The 12,900-nt window shown below is 34.0% G+C and overlaps 2 non-coding genes across 2 annotated transcripts; both read left to right on the top strand.

Annotated features, from left to right (window-relative positions):
- Nucleotides 1-10,281: 10,281 nt before the first annotated feature.
- Nucleotides 10,282-10,354, top strand: TRNAR-CCU (transfer RNA arginine (anticodon CCU)). The gene has a single exon. It is a non-coding gene; the product is annotated as a tRNA-Arg (tRNA).
- A 981-nt stretch (nt 10,355-11,335) lies between these two features.
- TRNAS-AGA (transfer RNA serine (anticodon AGA)) lies at nt 11,336-11,417 on the top strand. Its single transcript has one exon. It is a non-coding gene; the product is annotated as a tRNA-Ser (tRNA).
- The last annotated feature ends 1,483 nt before the right edge of the window (nt 11,418-12,900 follow it).

Here is a 12,900-nt window from a genome sequence, read left to right as displayed (position 1 = left end):
TATACCTAAGAGCGTTAGAATACAAAGTAAAAAGGTTAGTATATTATTAAGAATCGAAATATTATACAAGTATATGAGAAAGCATAATCAAAGCTAAATCCTAAACAAGAACAAGTTTTCAAGACTATATTATAAAGAGTCGACGATAGTATAACGAGATTATTCTTTGTAGATGCCTCCGGCGGAATCAAAATAATTTTTCTATGTCATGCATTACTTGCAAATATCATATCAAGAGGCATGACATTATTAGCAATAATAGCAAGTAGTATACCAACAACGATTTTATTGTGAGGCCACCCACTTTAGATTTGATAACCTCATCAAACAACTTAATTAACCATCACAAATATATCAAAGCAGAGCAATGATGCTAAATTTACAAGGAACGCAAAATTAATAATATGGGATGAAGCACTTATGGCTAAGTGTCAACAGATTAAAATAATTGTTCGGAGTTCTACAGATATATTAGATATTAATGAACCGTTTGGTGGAAAATTAATGGTTTGGGAGGTGATTTCTGTCAAGTACTACCAGTAGTTTCAAAATCGACAAAAGCATAGACTGTAAAAGCTAGCTTGCCAAAATTATACTTTTGGCCTCAAATAAAAAAGATTCAACTGACAAGAAATATAAAGTAAGAACAGATCCATTATTTAGTGTCTTCTTGCTTCGTATCGGAAACGAATAAGAGCATCCAATAAAAGATGATTTGGTTCTTCCCTGAACACTTGGTTATCAACCCCAATGGTAATAGTAGTGCATTTAATAAGAAAAATATTTCTATCATTAGATTAAAACGTAATTTGTACAAGTCCCATATTAAAATTAAAAAGATATCTTAGCTAGCAGAAATGAATATCTTGATCAGCTAAATAAAATGTGGATTGAACAATTTTATAGTAAAAATAAAATATTTTTCAGTTTTTAACTCAACAGAAAATGATGCCAATAATTACTACAAAGAAGAATACTTAAATACTTTAATACCTAATGGCATTCTACCATACATGTTTGTTGTCAAGTTTATTATTTCTTACGTATGTTAGAGTCATCGTATATATAATAGAATAAGTTAAAATTGATCTTCCATTGTATATTTGTTGATTTTGAAGAACAATATGCCCGTCATGCTACTGAAAAATTTAGATACGCCGAATAGCTTATGTAATAGCACACTGATGATATATAGAAATTTTGACAATAACGTTATACATGCAAAAATTATGATATTGGTCAATGTGCTTCTAAATATATTCTTATCCCTGAATTCAACTTTCGTCTTCCGAAACTAAGGAATATCCTTTTAAATTTGTGTGAAAATAATTTGTAGAATGTTTATGTTTTGCAAATATAGTAAATAAAGCATAAGGACAAACATCCTAAATATTGGACTATATTTACCGCAATATATTTTCTTGCACGAACAACTGTATGTGTCACGGCCCAACTTCCCATATAGGCTGTGATGACGCCCAACATCGCCGCTAGGCAAGCCAACGGTGAACTAGCCATGTATTTATTTTTTTTAACAATTTTGAAATAGTTAATTTTTATTTATTAAGTAAGTAAGAGATAAAAAATTTAATAAAATAAAGCGTAAATGAATATGAGAGCAAGTGTGGTGTAATAAATACTCAAAAATCATCAAATACCTACTAGCATATTTTCAAGACCTGGTGTCACAAGTGTATGAGTTACTAGTAGTATATACAAAACACTAAACTATTGTCTGTAATAGAGTAGACAGAAAGTAAATGCAAAAGAGAGACTCCGGGTGCTGCAGAACGGACTCGAAAGCAACTCACCACTAAGCCTCAGGGTATCGGGGGTGCGCGCCGGAATGACTGCCATATGCACCCGCCCAGATCCTGCACAATTAGTGCAGAAGTGTAGCATGAGTACATAAACAACATGTACCCAGTAAGTATCCAGTCTAACCTCGAATAAGTACTAACGAGGGGTCGACATTGACACTTACTATGGGCCAATAATAAAATGCAGAAACTCTAAACAATTATGGAATATGGAAATAATAATAATAATAATAATAATAATAATAATAATAATAATAATAATAACACAATAACAAGCAGTGAATAAATAATTTTTTAACTGATAATAAATTTCAAAATCTTCATCTAACACATACTAGTTCCAAATCACTTCCGGTTATTAAATAAATTATACTTTTCAAGCCATAACATAATATCAAGTGTAATCGGATTTCGAGAATTGTCACGCACGATTTATGTCGAGGTCGTACGGTCCGATCCAAAAATAATGTGTGCACTGCCGAGGGTCAAACGACACGAACCATAGATGCATCTATTATACTGCCGAGGCGAACGGCCCGCTCCCATGAGAATAAAGAAGTTTAGCTCGCTTGCGGAAGTGCTTGTGACACGAGAGGACATGGATTTCTTAGAGTTATTAAGTATTCCTCGATTCTTTCCCCAAATAAGAAATCTAACTTGGAAGTTTTCAACTTTAAAATCTCTAGTCTCAGTTATATTTAAGATAATTAATATGCATAACAAGTATGACAGTACAATTAAAGCATGATGTAAATCTAAGACTACCCATCTCATGGAATATAGCTACGCATGGACTCTCGTCACCTAGTGCGTACGTAGATCCCCACACAAGTATTTCACAACAAAAAATACACCTAAGGGGATGAGTTCCTCTTACAAGGTTAGGCAAGAGACTTACCTCTTTCTCAATCTCACTTCTGGCCCACAAATACGCTCTAAATCCTCAACTTGGTGCCAAATAACCTGAAACTAGCCAAATATTATATAATAAATCAATATATATACTCAAAAATTCATAATTTAACTAATTACCCACCCCTAATTGGAAGATTCTTAAAATTAACCCCGGACCCATATACCCGAATTTCGAAAATATTCAAAGATAATTATTACCCATAACCTCACGGACTCAAATATATCTTTTTCACCCAATTCCATAATCATTTTCGTGGTTAAATCTCATTTTTATCAAAACCTATGTTTTTTACCAAACTCATAATTTTTATAATTTTACATGTTAAAATCTACCCATAATCTATATATTTAACTTACATTGGATAGAGATTACTTACCTTCAATAGTTAGGTGAAAACCCCTATCCAAGAAGCTCCAAAATCGCCCAAGAGAGGAAAGAAATGAGTCAAAAATGGCTTTAAGTCCCGACTTAAATAAACCTCACTGCCCATCGATTTTCGCATCTGCAGACAAAACCTCGCAGGTGCGGACTAAACCCAGGTCTGCCTCCTTCGCTTTTGCGGTGTATGTGTCGCACCTGCAACCTTCTCCGCTTCTGCGGTCTCCTACCTCGCACCTGTACCTTCGTAGGTGTGGTCCCTACCTCGCTTCTGCGATCACTGGGCAGTCTACGCCAGACCGCTTTTGCGGTCAAAAGCTCGTACCTGCGGCCAAAATTTCGTAGGTGTGGACACACTATAACTGGTGCACCAACAGTTCTATTGAGTCCAAACTTGGTCCGCGCATCGAATCAACTTATGAACTTCAAGTTCTTACAACTTGCTCTGAACGCACCGAATCATACTTAAACTACTCAGAATGACACCAAATTTTGTGTGCAAGTCTTAAATTACCATACGAAACTATTCTCGGGCTCAGAATCCCAAATGGACCCCGATAACACCAAAACTAACTTCAAACCAAATTTAAAGAACTTGAAAAACCATCAATGTGCCAACTTTCAATATTAAGCATCGAAACGTTCTCGGGTCATCCAAAAACTGATCCGAACATACGCCCAAGTTCAAAATCATCATACGAACCTATTGGGACCGTCAAATCTCGGTTCTGAGTTCGTTTACTATAAATGTTGACCCAAGTCAAACTTAACCATTTTAAGCCAATAATAAGGAACTAAGTATTCTGATTTCAACCCGAACCCTTCTAAATTCCGAACTAACCATTTTCGCAAGTCATAAAATAGTAAAAGTACATACGGGGAGTCTTATTTAGGGGAACGTGGATCTAGAAAGCAAAATAACCGGTCGGGTCGTTATAGTATGTTGCACTTTCAAGAGAGATATCAAGATCGACAACAAAAGTTCTAGTTAAGAGAGAGCAATCAAAGCATTAGAAAGAAACATACACACACAAAAATATTGTCCACAAAAAAGTGTTCGTTAAGATACCATCACATTAAATAATTTTAAACTATAATACATAATTATCTAACTAACATGACAAAATTGATCATTTGTGTAAGCTTTGATGATGTCCTTATTTCAAATTCATGTATTATGCTAATGTAATAATATTTTTCTACATTTAGATGATTGTTGTATTATTATATATAAAATTTCTCTCATTAATTAAATTTTATTGTTCCTTCATATAAATAAATGTTTAAAATATCACGCGACATTATTAACGTACAACGCACGTTCATAGATACTATATTAAAATCATGAAAACTCTAAGCGAAATATTATTTTTCTTTTTTATCCTTTAATAACAGCTTTTACAACGGACAAATTTGTAATTTAAGTTACTTTTCTAATATTTAGGACTTTAAAATTAATTAAAATTTTACATATTAAATCTTTCCTTATTAAACTAGGTAAGAAGTCCTAATATTTAGCAATTTAAAATCAATAAATCTTTTACCTTTTATAAATTGTTCTAATTGAAAATAACTCCTTTGTGCAATCTTGTAGAATCAAGATAAGAACTTATACGTTCACTTCAATGATTTCTAATTAAATTATAATACGGGGATATAAAATTGCATATAATATTAAAATCATTTAATACAATATCATCTAAATTAAAATTATTCCAATATGTATTTTTAAAATTCTCATTTTAATCAACAACAACAAATAATTTGGAATACCACAAATGAGGTTTAGGGAGGATAAAGTGTATGCAGACCTTACCCATATCTGGTGAAGTAAAGAGGTTTTTTCCAGATAGACCTCCAGCTCAAAATTCTCATTTTAATCATACAAAATAATTAATCCAGTTTAATTAAGAATCCAAAATAATTGTTTGATACCATATATAATTATACTAAATCATACGAGCCTGAATCTATATTATAAAAGCACGAAATCTCTATACAAAATATTGATTGGCTTTTTAACATTATAAAAGTAAATTTCACATTGAATAAAAATATAAGATAAATATTTTACTGATTTTTGAGACTTTAAATTAAATTAAAATTTTATTTATTAAATTATTTCTTATTTGAACTATATCAAAAGTCAAAATATTTAGGACTTTAAAGTGAATAATATATAAAAACTATCTAACTTAATATAGAAGCACACACTCAGTGAATTCAATAACTTTTCATAGTAATTTGTTCGTCCTATTGAATTTTCATGTTTTAGTAATGATTTCTTCGCCCATGCACGTTTTGACAAAGTTATGTAAATTATAATTTTTTTTTAATTATATCAACTACTAAAACCTCACTAAATGGATAACATTGAAACCTTTAAAGGGAGATAAATTGAGAAAATTCTCAATTTTTTAATTTATGTTATTTGATGAGTCTTTAAACAATATAAAAGTCTATACCTTGTTTATCTCTTTCGAATGAACTTGAGAATAGCTTTTGAAGAAAATTTCAGAAAATATCTTAAATCTTTAAGGCCTATGTATTGTTAATGAAACTAAAAAGGAAGCACAATAACTTTTAAAACTGAACTGATAAATTATAAAAGTGGGACATAATTTAAGGTGAATAACAGAGGACTTTTATGAACAAAGTTTTTTTTCTTTATTCAATTAGTTATATTTGATCAGTATTCATCAATTTTATAAGCTTACATTTTATTTTATAACCCAAACATAATTTTTAAAAAAATTATATGTAATATTTTTTCAAAACAATTACTCAATGAGTAGGGGAACACACGCAACACGCGTATACTAAGAGCCCGTTTGGATTGACTTAAAAAATATGACTTTTAAGCACAAGTGTTTAAAAGCATTTTTTAAGTATTGGAGCTTGTTTTATAAATAAGCAGTTACGTGTTTGGATAAAAGTGCTGAAGCTGAAAAAAGGTTGTTGGAATGTTTGGTAAACAAATACTAGTAAGCACTTTTTTCTGTTAAAATGATTGAAATATCCTTAAAGTTGTTAACACTATAAAGAAGATGTTACTATAATATTTTATTCTAAATTAACGCATATACAAATAATTTATAATTAAATCACTTTCAATTTTAATTAATTGTCTAAATATAAATTATTTTTAAAAATAATATCCAATAATTAATTATTTGACCCAAAAAGTGATTTTTTCGTTCATAACTTCAAATTATGGGGTAACACGTAAACTCATTGAAATATTTGATTTAGAATATAGTTTTAGCAATTAAACAAAGGACGGATTCAACGAAAAAACAAATCAATTGTTATGGAACCATAAAAAGAAGCTAAAGAATAATATTTATAAAATATTAGAATATATCAAATATTTATTTAAACAGCTACCGTTGGCTTCCCTTTTAGCACTTCAAAAAAGTTAACTAATTTTGGTGAACATAGAAGCAGCGATAAAATGGAAAATGGTGATGAGAATTGACACTTTAATTAGTAAGGGAAGGGTAGTTTTGGGGTTTAGAAAAAGTGAAAGGGGGAGTAAGGTAAATCACTTGGTCAAATATAAGGAGCTTATAAGCCAAAACCCAACCCCAAATTATTGCTTTTGGCTTGTTTTGGGTATTTTAACTTAAAAATATTTGGCTTAAAAATACTTTTATAGAGCACGTTTGGATTTGCTTTAAAAAGTAGTGCTTAAAAGCACTTTTTAAGTGTTGGAGCTTGTTTTTATAAATAAGCAATTACGTATTTAGATAAAAGTGTTGAAACTGAAAAAAAATTGTTAAAGTGTTTGATAAACAAGTGATAGTAAACATTTTTTTCTGTCAAAATGACTGAAATATCCTTAAAGCCGGTAACACTAAAAAGAAGCTAATTCTTACAAGTTTTTAATGCTAAATTGATTCCTATACAAATTGATTTATGTCTAGTTCTCGTTAAGTTCTCAATGATTAGATAAAATTATTTTTAATATATATAAATTATTTATTTAAATAACATATAATAATAATTTGACTAAAATAACCACTTGGTCAATGGCATATAATAATAATTTAACTAGTTTACCACTATGGCCAATGAACATATGACATTAAAAGGAGTGTGACGGGGAAGGGAGCAGCACTGGGAAGAAAGAAAGGAAAAGAAAAAGAGGAGAAAATAATGAACGAAAGAGTAAAGAAAGAAATGAAAGGAAAAGAGAGGAAAGTTATGGAAGAAGAGGAAGAAGAAAGCAGAGGCTCCAACAAGAATGGAGAAAAGAAAAAGATAATATATTTTAGGGTTTTCTAATGAGGGGTAATTTTGGAATTAAGAAAAATTATAAGGGATAAGAATGTAATAGTCTTGATCAAAACAATACTTTTAAGCCAATTTCGAAAAAATTAAACTTACCCAACTTATTGATTTTGGCTTTTTTAAAGCAAATTTTAACTTATTTATACATTTTTTTTGGTTGTCAAACAGTACCATAAATTAAAAAATGCTTAAAAGTTGATTTATCCAAAGAGGCTCATAGTCTATCCAAACTAGGGATGATAATTGGGTCGGGTAGGGCAGGGCGGGGCAGGGCAGGAAAAACTCATAATGGGACAAGGCAGGGCAAAATCTAAATGGGCGGGACAGGCAGGGCAGGGCAAAATTTTATTTTAAAAAATTCTTAATAGGGCGGGGCAAGGCAAATTCCAAGTTAATAAGTAGGTCAACTTATTTTTGTTCTTTTTCCCCAATTCCTACTTTGAATATACGCATTATAATGCGTTTCATGTATTAGTTTTTTTTTTTTTTTTGGTAAGCCATGTATAAGTTCACCTACAGTAGAGTTCACCTTTTCAATTGTTTTCCACTAATTATTATAAAAATATTTCCTTTCTAATTATCTCCAAGAAAGAAGTTAAATGACTGATGTTTATAATTAAAAAAAATTCCAGAAAAAATGGCTAGAATGAACTCCTGAAATGCCAAAATCGTTGATGTGCTCCAAACTGAAAGGAAAATTTTCATTATTTGATTGTCTTCGAATACAAATTATTTCATTAATTTATTGATTTGTAATCTCTAATATATATTTCATCAAAATGTGCATTGTTTTACTCACGAATGTTTTAATTTTTCCACTCTCACCTTGTTTCAAATATATCATAATAACGATATGACAAAATGTTTTAATTATTGACTGATTCAGATTATTTGTGGCTAGATTCGAGGCGTTTGGAGACCAATTCACAAGGCAAGGGCCTAGCGGAGTAAAGAATTTCACGACTTGAGGTAAGTAATATTTCTAAACTTGGTTATGAGGGTATGAATCCCCGAATTTGGTGTTATATCAATTGTTGAAGGTGACACACATGCTAGGTGACGAGCGTGTGGGCGTGCACCATAGAAATTGTGACTTAATAAATTTTGTGGAGTTGTAAAATATAAAGAATCATGTTATTATCCGGATATCCTCCTCGTGTTAGGAAATTGAGCTGAGACTCTTATTAAATATCATGTTTAGGCTATGTGCCGATATTCTTGGACCCATGGGGTCGTGTTGCTGTTGAAATAATTATTTTTTTAAAAAATGTACATTTCACACTCAGTCATATTCATCCATTGTGAGGATATTTATGGGATCGAGTTGCGCGCCACAGCAGGCCATATTGACTTTATATATATTATTATTGTTCTGGATCGGGTCTGCCCACCTGCAGCAGGCCATAATGGCTTTATACATTATTATTATATGGATCAGAGCTACCCCGCCTGCAGTAGGCCTTATAGGCTTTACTATCGTTCTGGATCGGGGTTGCCCGCCTATAGTAGGCCTCATAGGCTTTATTATTATATGGATCGTGGCTGCACGTCTATAGCAGGCCATGTCAGTTTTATATCACGCTTGGGCTGAAGGAGCCCCTCCGGAGTCTGTACATACCCCCAGTGAGCGTAGATGATTATATATATTCGGGATGGACTTCCTAGGGCATGGACTTGCTTTACTTACTGCTTATATATATATTTGGGATGAATTTTTATATATGTTTGCGATGGATTTTCCCAGGCATGGACTTGCCTTACTTATTTATATTGTAATGAATTTACCTGGACATGAATCTTGTCCGTATCATTTATATTTGGGGATAAATTACCCCAAGGCTGGATTGGTCTTATACGGTACTAAGTGACTTATTGTCACTCGATGTGTATATATATATATATATATACGGGTTGGAACACCCCTGGGCTGGATTTTCCATAAACTGTATCGAGTGACCAAATAATTTGTGACCAGTTATTACATGAGGTCTTGCTACTGGAATGTCATATTCCTCATATCATGCAGTATTGATCTATTTCACTTGTACTGAGTTTAACTGTTGAACTTGAAAGCATGCCTACATTTTTATACCATTATTTATACTGGACTGTACCTGCGAAGCTCGTCACTACTTTCAGCCCCGAGGTTAGTCTTGTTACTTATTGAGTTGGTTGTACTCATGCTACACTCTGCACCTTATATGCAGATCCAGGTGCTTCCGGACACTCCGACTGTTAAGTGTGTTACCATTTGGAGACTATCAGGGTAGCTGCCTGACGTCCACTAACCTTGTCTCTCTTTCTTTCAGTTATTGTATTGTTCTATACTTTCAGACAGTGATTTTTATCAGTCATACATTGTACTCATATTAGATGCTCATGTACTCAGTGACACCGGATTTTGTGAGTGTTATATTTGTATTTGTGAGATTTCTTCCGCTGAATTTAATTATATTGTTTTCAAACCTAAAAGATATGGTGGTTTATTGAGATTGTTGGCTTGCCTAATAATGAGATAGGCGCCATCACGACATGTGAGATTTTGGATCGTGACAAAAATACAACTACAACAAGTTGAAAGCAATGGATGCCACACTCAAAGTATGCATGGCCGGAGCTACACCGTACAAGAATGATTGATTGAACACCCTTCGCCAAAACAGTATACACCGTATATTAGTGAAATTTCTAACTTCCGCTATTATTCGCCGCAACTATGTACGATACCAATTTACTTATCTTCTGATCAAAATGGATCTAAACGTTGAAATACAATATTCTAATATAAAAAATTTAGCCCCAAGGAGGTTACGTGATCATGTAAAAACTTAATGAGCGAACATGATAAGAGAAATGGAGCTGAAGTGATATGTAGCGTCTGTAGCTCAGTGGATAGAGCGTCTGTTTCCTAAGCAGAAAGTCGTAGGTTCGACCCCTACCTGACGCGTTTAGTGTTTTTGTATTTGGTGTAAGTCTTATGCTGACTTCTATAGTTTTAATTACCTATCAATTCTCTTGGCTACACGTATTAATTCCAAGTGGTTTTATTGTCAAAAAAGAAATTTCATTTTTGTTGTTGATTATAGTTTACAAAAAGTTCTTAAGTTGTGGCCATTCACATATACATTGAAGTTAGAATGCGTGAGTGTACTCACTGTCTTCGACTTGAACTATATATATGTAATCAGTAATTTTTTTTATTTATACAATGTTGGAGCATATTGATAACTAATATAACAGATTAGTGGAAGACTAGACCAAATGAATCATTTAAGACCGAACTAATATATACACATATATATATATATATATGAAAAAAATATAAGATGATTAATTAGTAGTCTAATTCAAGCTGCAGCCTGGCAGCCATCTCTGTCAAAGTTTTCCTTTTGATATTGTGATTATTCGATAGAACTTAATCTTTTATTGTTTGTATCTAATTTGTAGCTTATGATTCGACTTGGTTTTTCACATTTGATTTGCCTCAATTGTAGTCGGTAAAACTTACCCACACTATCACTTACCTTCTATTCTAGGTAGAGGTATCAAAATTGGCACAGAAAATACATGATCCACCCAACCCGCCTAAGGTTGGACGGGTCAATGACCCGTCATTTGTTGAATTCAGTCCATCTTGCTACGTAGTATTTCTTTTTCCTGCAATTAGCCCTTTTTAGGAATCTCCCTTCTCCTTGCAACAGCTCTATCCAAAGTGATGATTTCAACCTCCAATACTAAGATATAATCATGTATTTGGTATATGGGCTTTATAGTTGGGTCAGATCTTCATAACAGTCTAAGAATTTAAGTAGGTAAGTGTAATTTCTTTGCATGCTTTTCTAACTTTTGTTTTAAACATTAATCAGCTAATAAACTATTAAGAACTGACATATTCTTATAGTATGATAAGTCTTCTTTCATTCATCAAGTGGTCGTGCCGGAGTGGTTATCGGGCATGACTAGAAATCATGTGGGCTCTGCCCGCGCAGGTTCGAATCCTGCCGATCACGTACTTTTCAATTTTTCATATTTTCTTTTCTATTTCATCTTTTCGAAGTTACCATTTTTGGACAGGTTGTCAAGGAGAAAGATTGCTAACTTGAAACATAATAAGTCAGCGATCTTTGGTTTGTCGTACATCCAGGCGATCTTTGGAGGAGCATTTGGTTATGTTCTAGAATACGATGGTGAAGACTCAGATTGACTACTTCCTCCCCAGGAAATGTGATAAAGGGTTGTGTAAGGATTTCAAGGTTATTTCAGGGTAGATCCTCGCGACTCTTGGTGATGGATGTTGGTATAATGATAAAGAGGAAGAATATGTTTGTACGAGGACAAACGAGAATCATGTGGGGAGCCTTGACTAAGGATAAAACTCAGGAGTTGGAGAGGAGGTTATCGGCTATGGGAGCCTGGATGAATAGTGCGAATGCGAGCGCCATGTGGATGACGACGACGAACTGTATAAGGGACACGATGAGAGAAGTATTAGGGGTCTCGAGGAGTTACTCTAGCGGGCACAAAGATGACTAGTGGTGGAATGAAGTGGTCATAGGTAAAGTGGAAGCAAAGAAGGCTGCGTACCTGAAGTTAGTAGGGAGCACACACGAGGAGGAGAGGAGAGCGAACAAAGAGAGGAATAAGGTAGCTAGGAAGGAGGCAAAGTTGGCAGTCACAGAGGCTAAGACTGCAGCGTTTAGCCGTCTGTACGAGGAAGGAGGAGCATTTGGTTACGTTCTAGAGTACGGTGATGAAGACTCAGATTGACTACTTCCTCCTCAGGAAGTGTGATAGAGGGTTGTGTAAGGATTTCAAGGTTATTTCGGGGGAGATCCTTGCGACGCAGTATAGGCTCTTGGTGATGGATGTTGGTATCATGATAAAGAGGAAGAAGATGTTTGTTCGAGGACGACCGAGAATCAGGTGGGGAGCCTTGACTAAGGATAAAGCTCAGGAGTTGGAGAGGAGGTTATCGGCTATGAGAGCCTGGATGAGTAGTGCGAACGCGAGTGCCATGTGGATGACGACGGCGAACTGTATAAGGGACACGACGAGAGAGGTATTAGGGGTCTCGAGGAGTTACTCTAGCGGGCACAAAGATGACTAGTGGTGGAATGAAGTGGTCATAGGTAAAGTGGAAGCAAAGAAGGCTGCGTACCTGAAGTTAGTAGGGAGCACACACGAGGAGGAGAGGAGAGCGAACAAAGAGAGGAATAAGGTAGCTAGGAAGGAGGCAAAGTTGGTAGTCACAGAGGCTAAGACTGCAGCGTTTAGCCGTCTGTACGAGGAATTGGGGGACAAAGACGAGGATAAAAAGTTATTCCGGCTGGCCAAGGCGAGAGAGAGGAAGGCTCGAGATTTGGACTAAGTGAGGTGCATCAGAGACGAAGACGGTAGAGTATTGATGGGTGAGACTCAGATTAAGCGGAGATGGCAGGCGTACTTTCATAAAATTTTGAATGAAGAATGGGACATGGATATTGTGCTAGGTGA

The sequence above is a fragment of the Nicotiana tabacum genome, chromosome 17, assembly GCF_000715075.1.
Source record: "Nicotiana tabacum cultivar K326 chromosome 17, ASM71507v2, whole genome shotgun sequence".
Lineage (NCBI taxonomy): Eukaryota > Viridiplantae > Streptophyta > Magnoliopsida > Solanales > Solanaceae > Nicotiana > Nicotiana tabacum.
The sequence above is the reverse complement of the archived record's forward strand: the minus strand, read 5'-3'. Positions and strand labels throughout refer to the sequence as shown.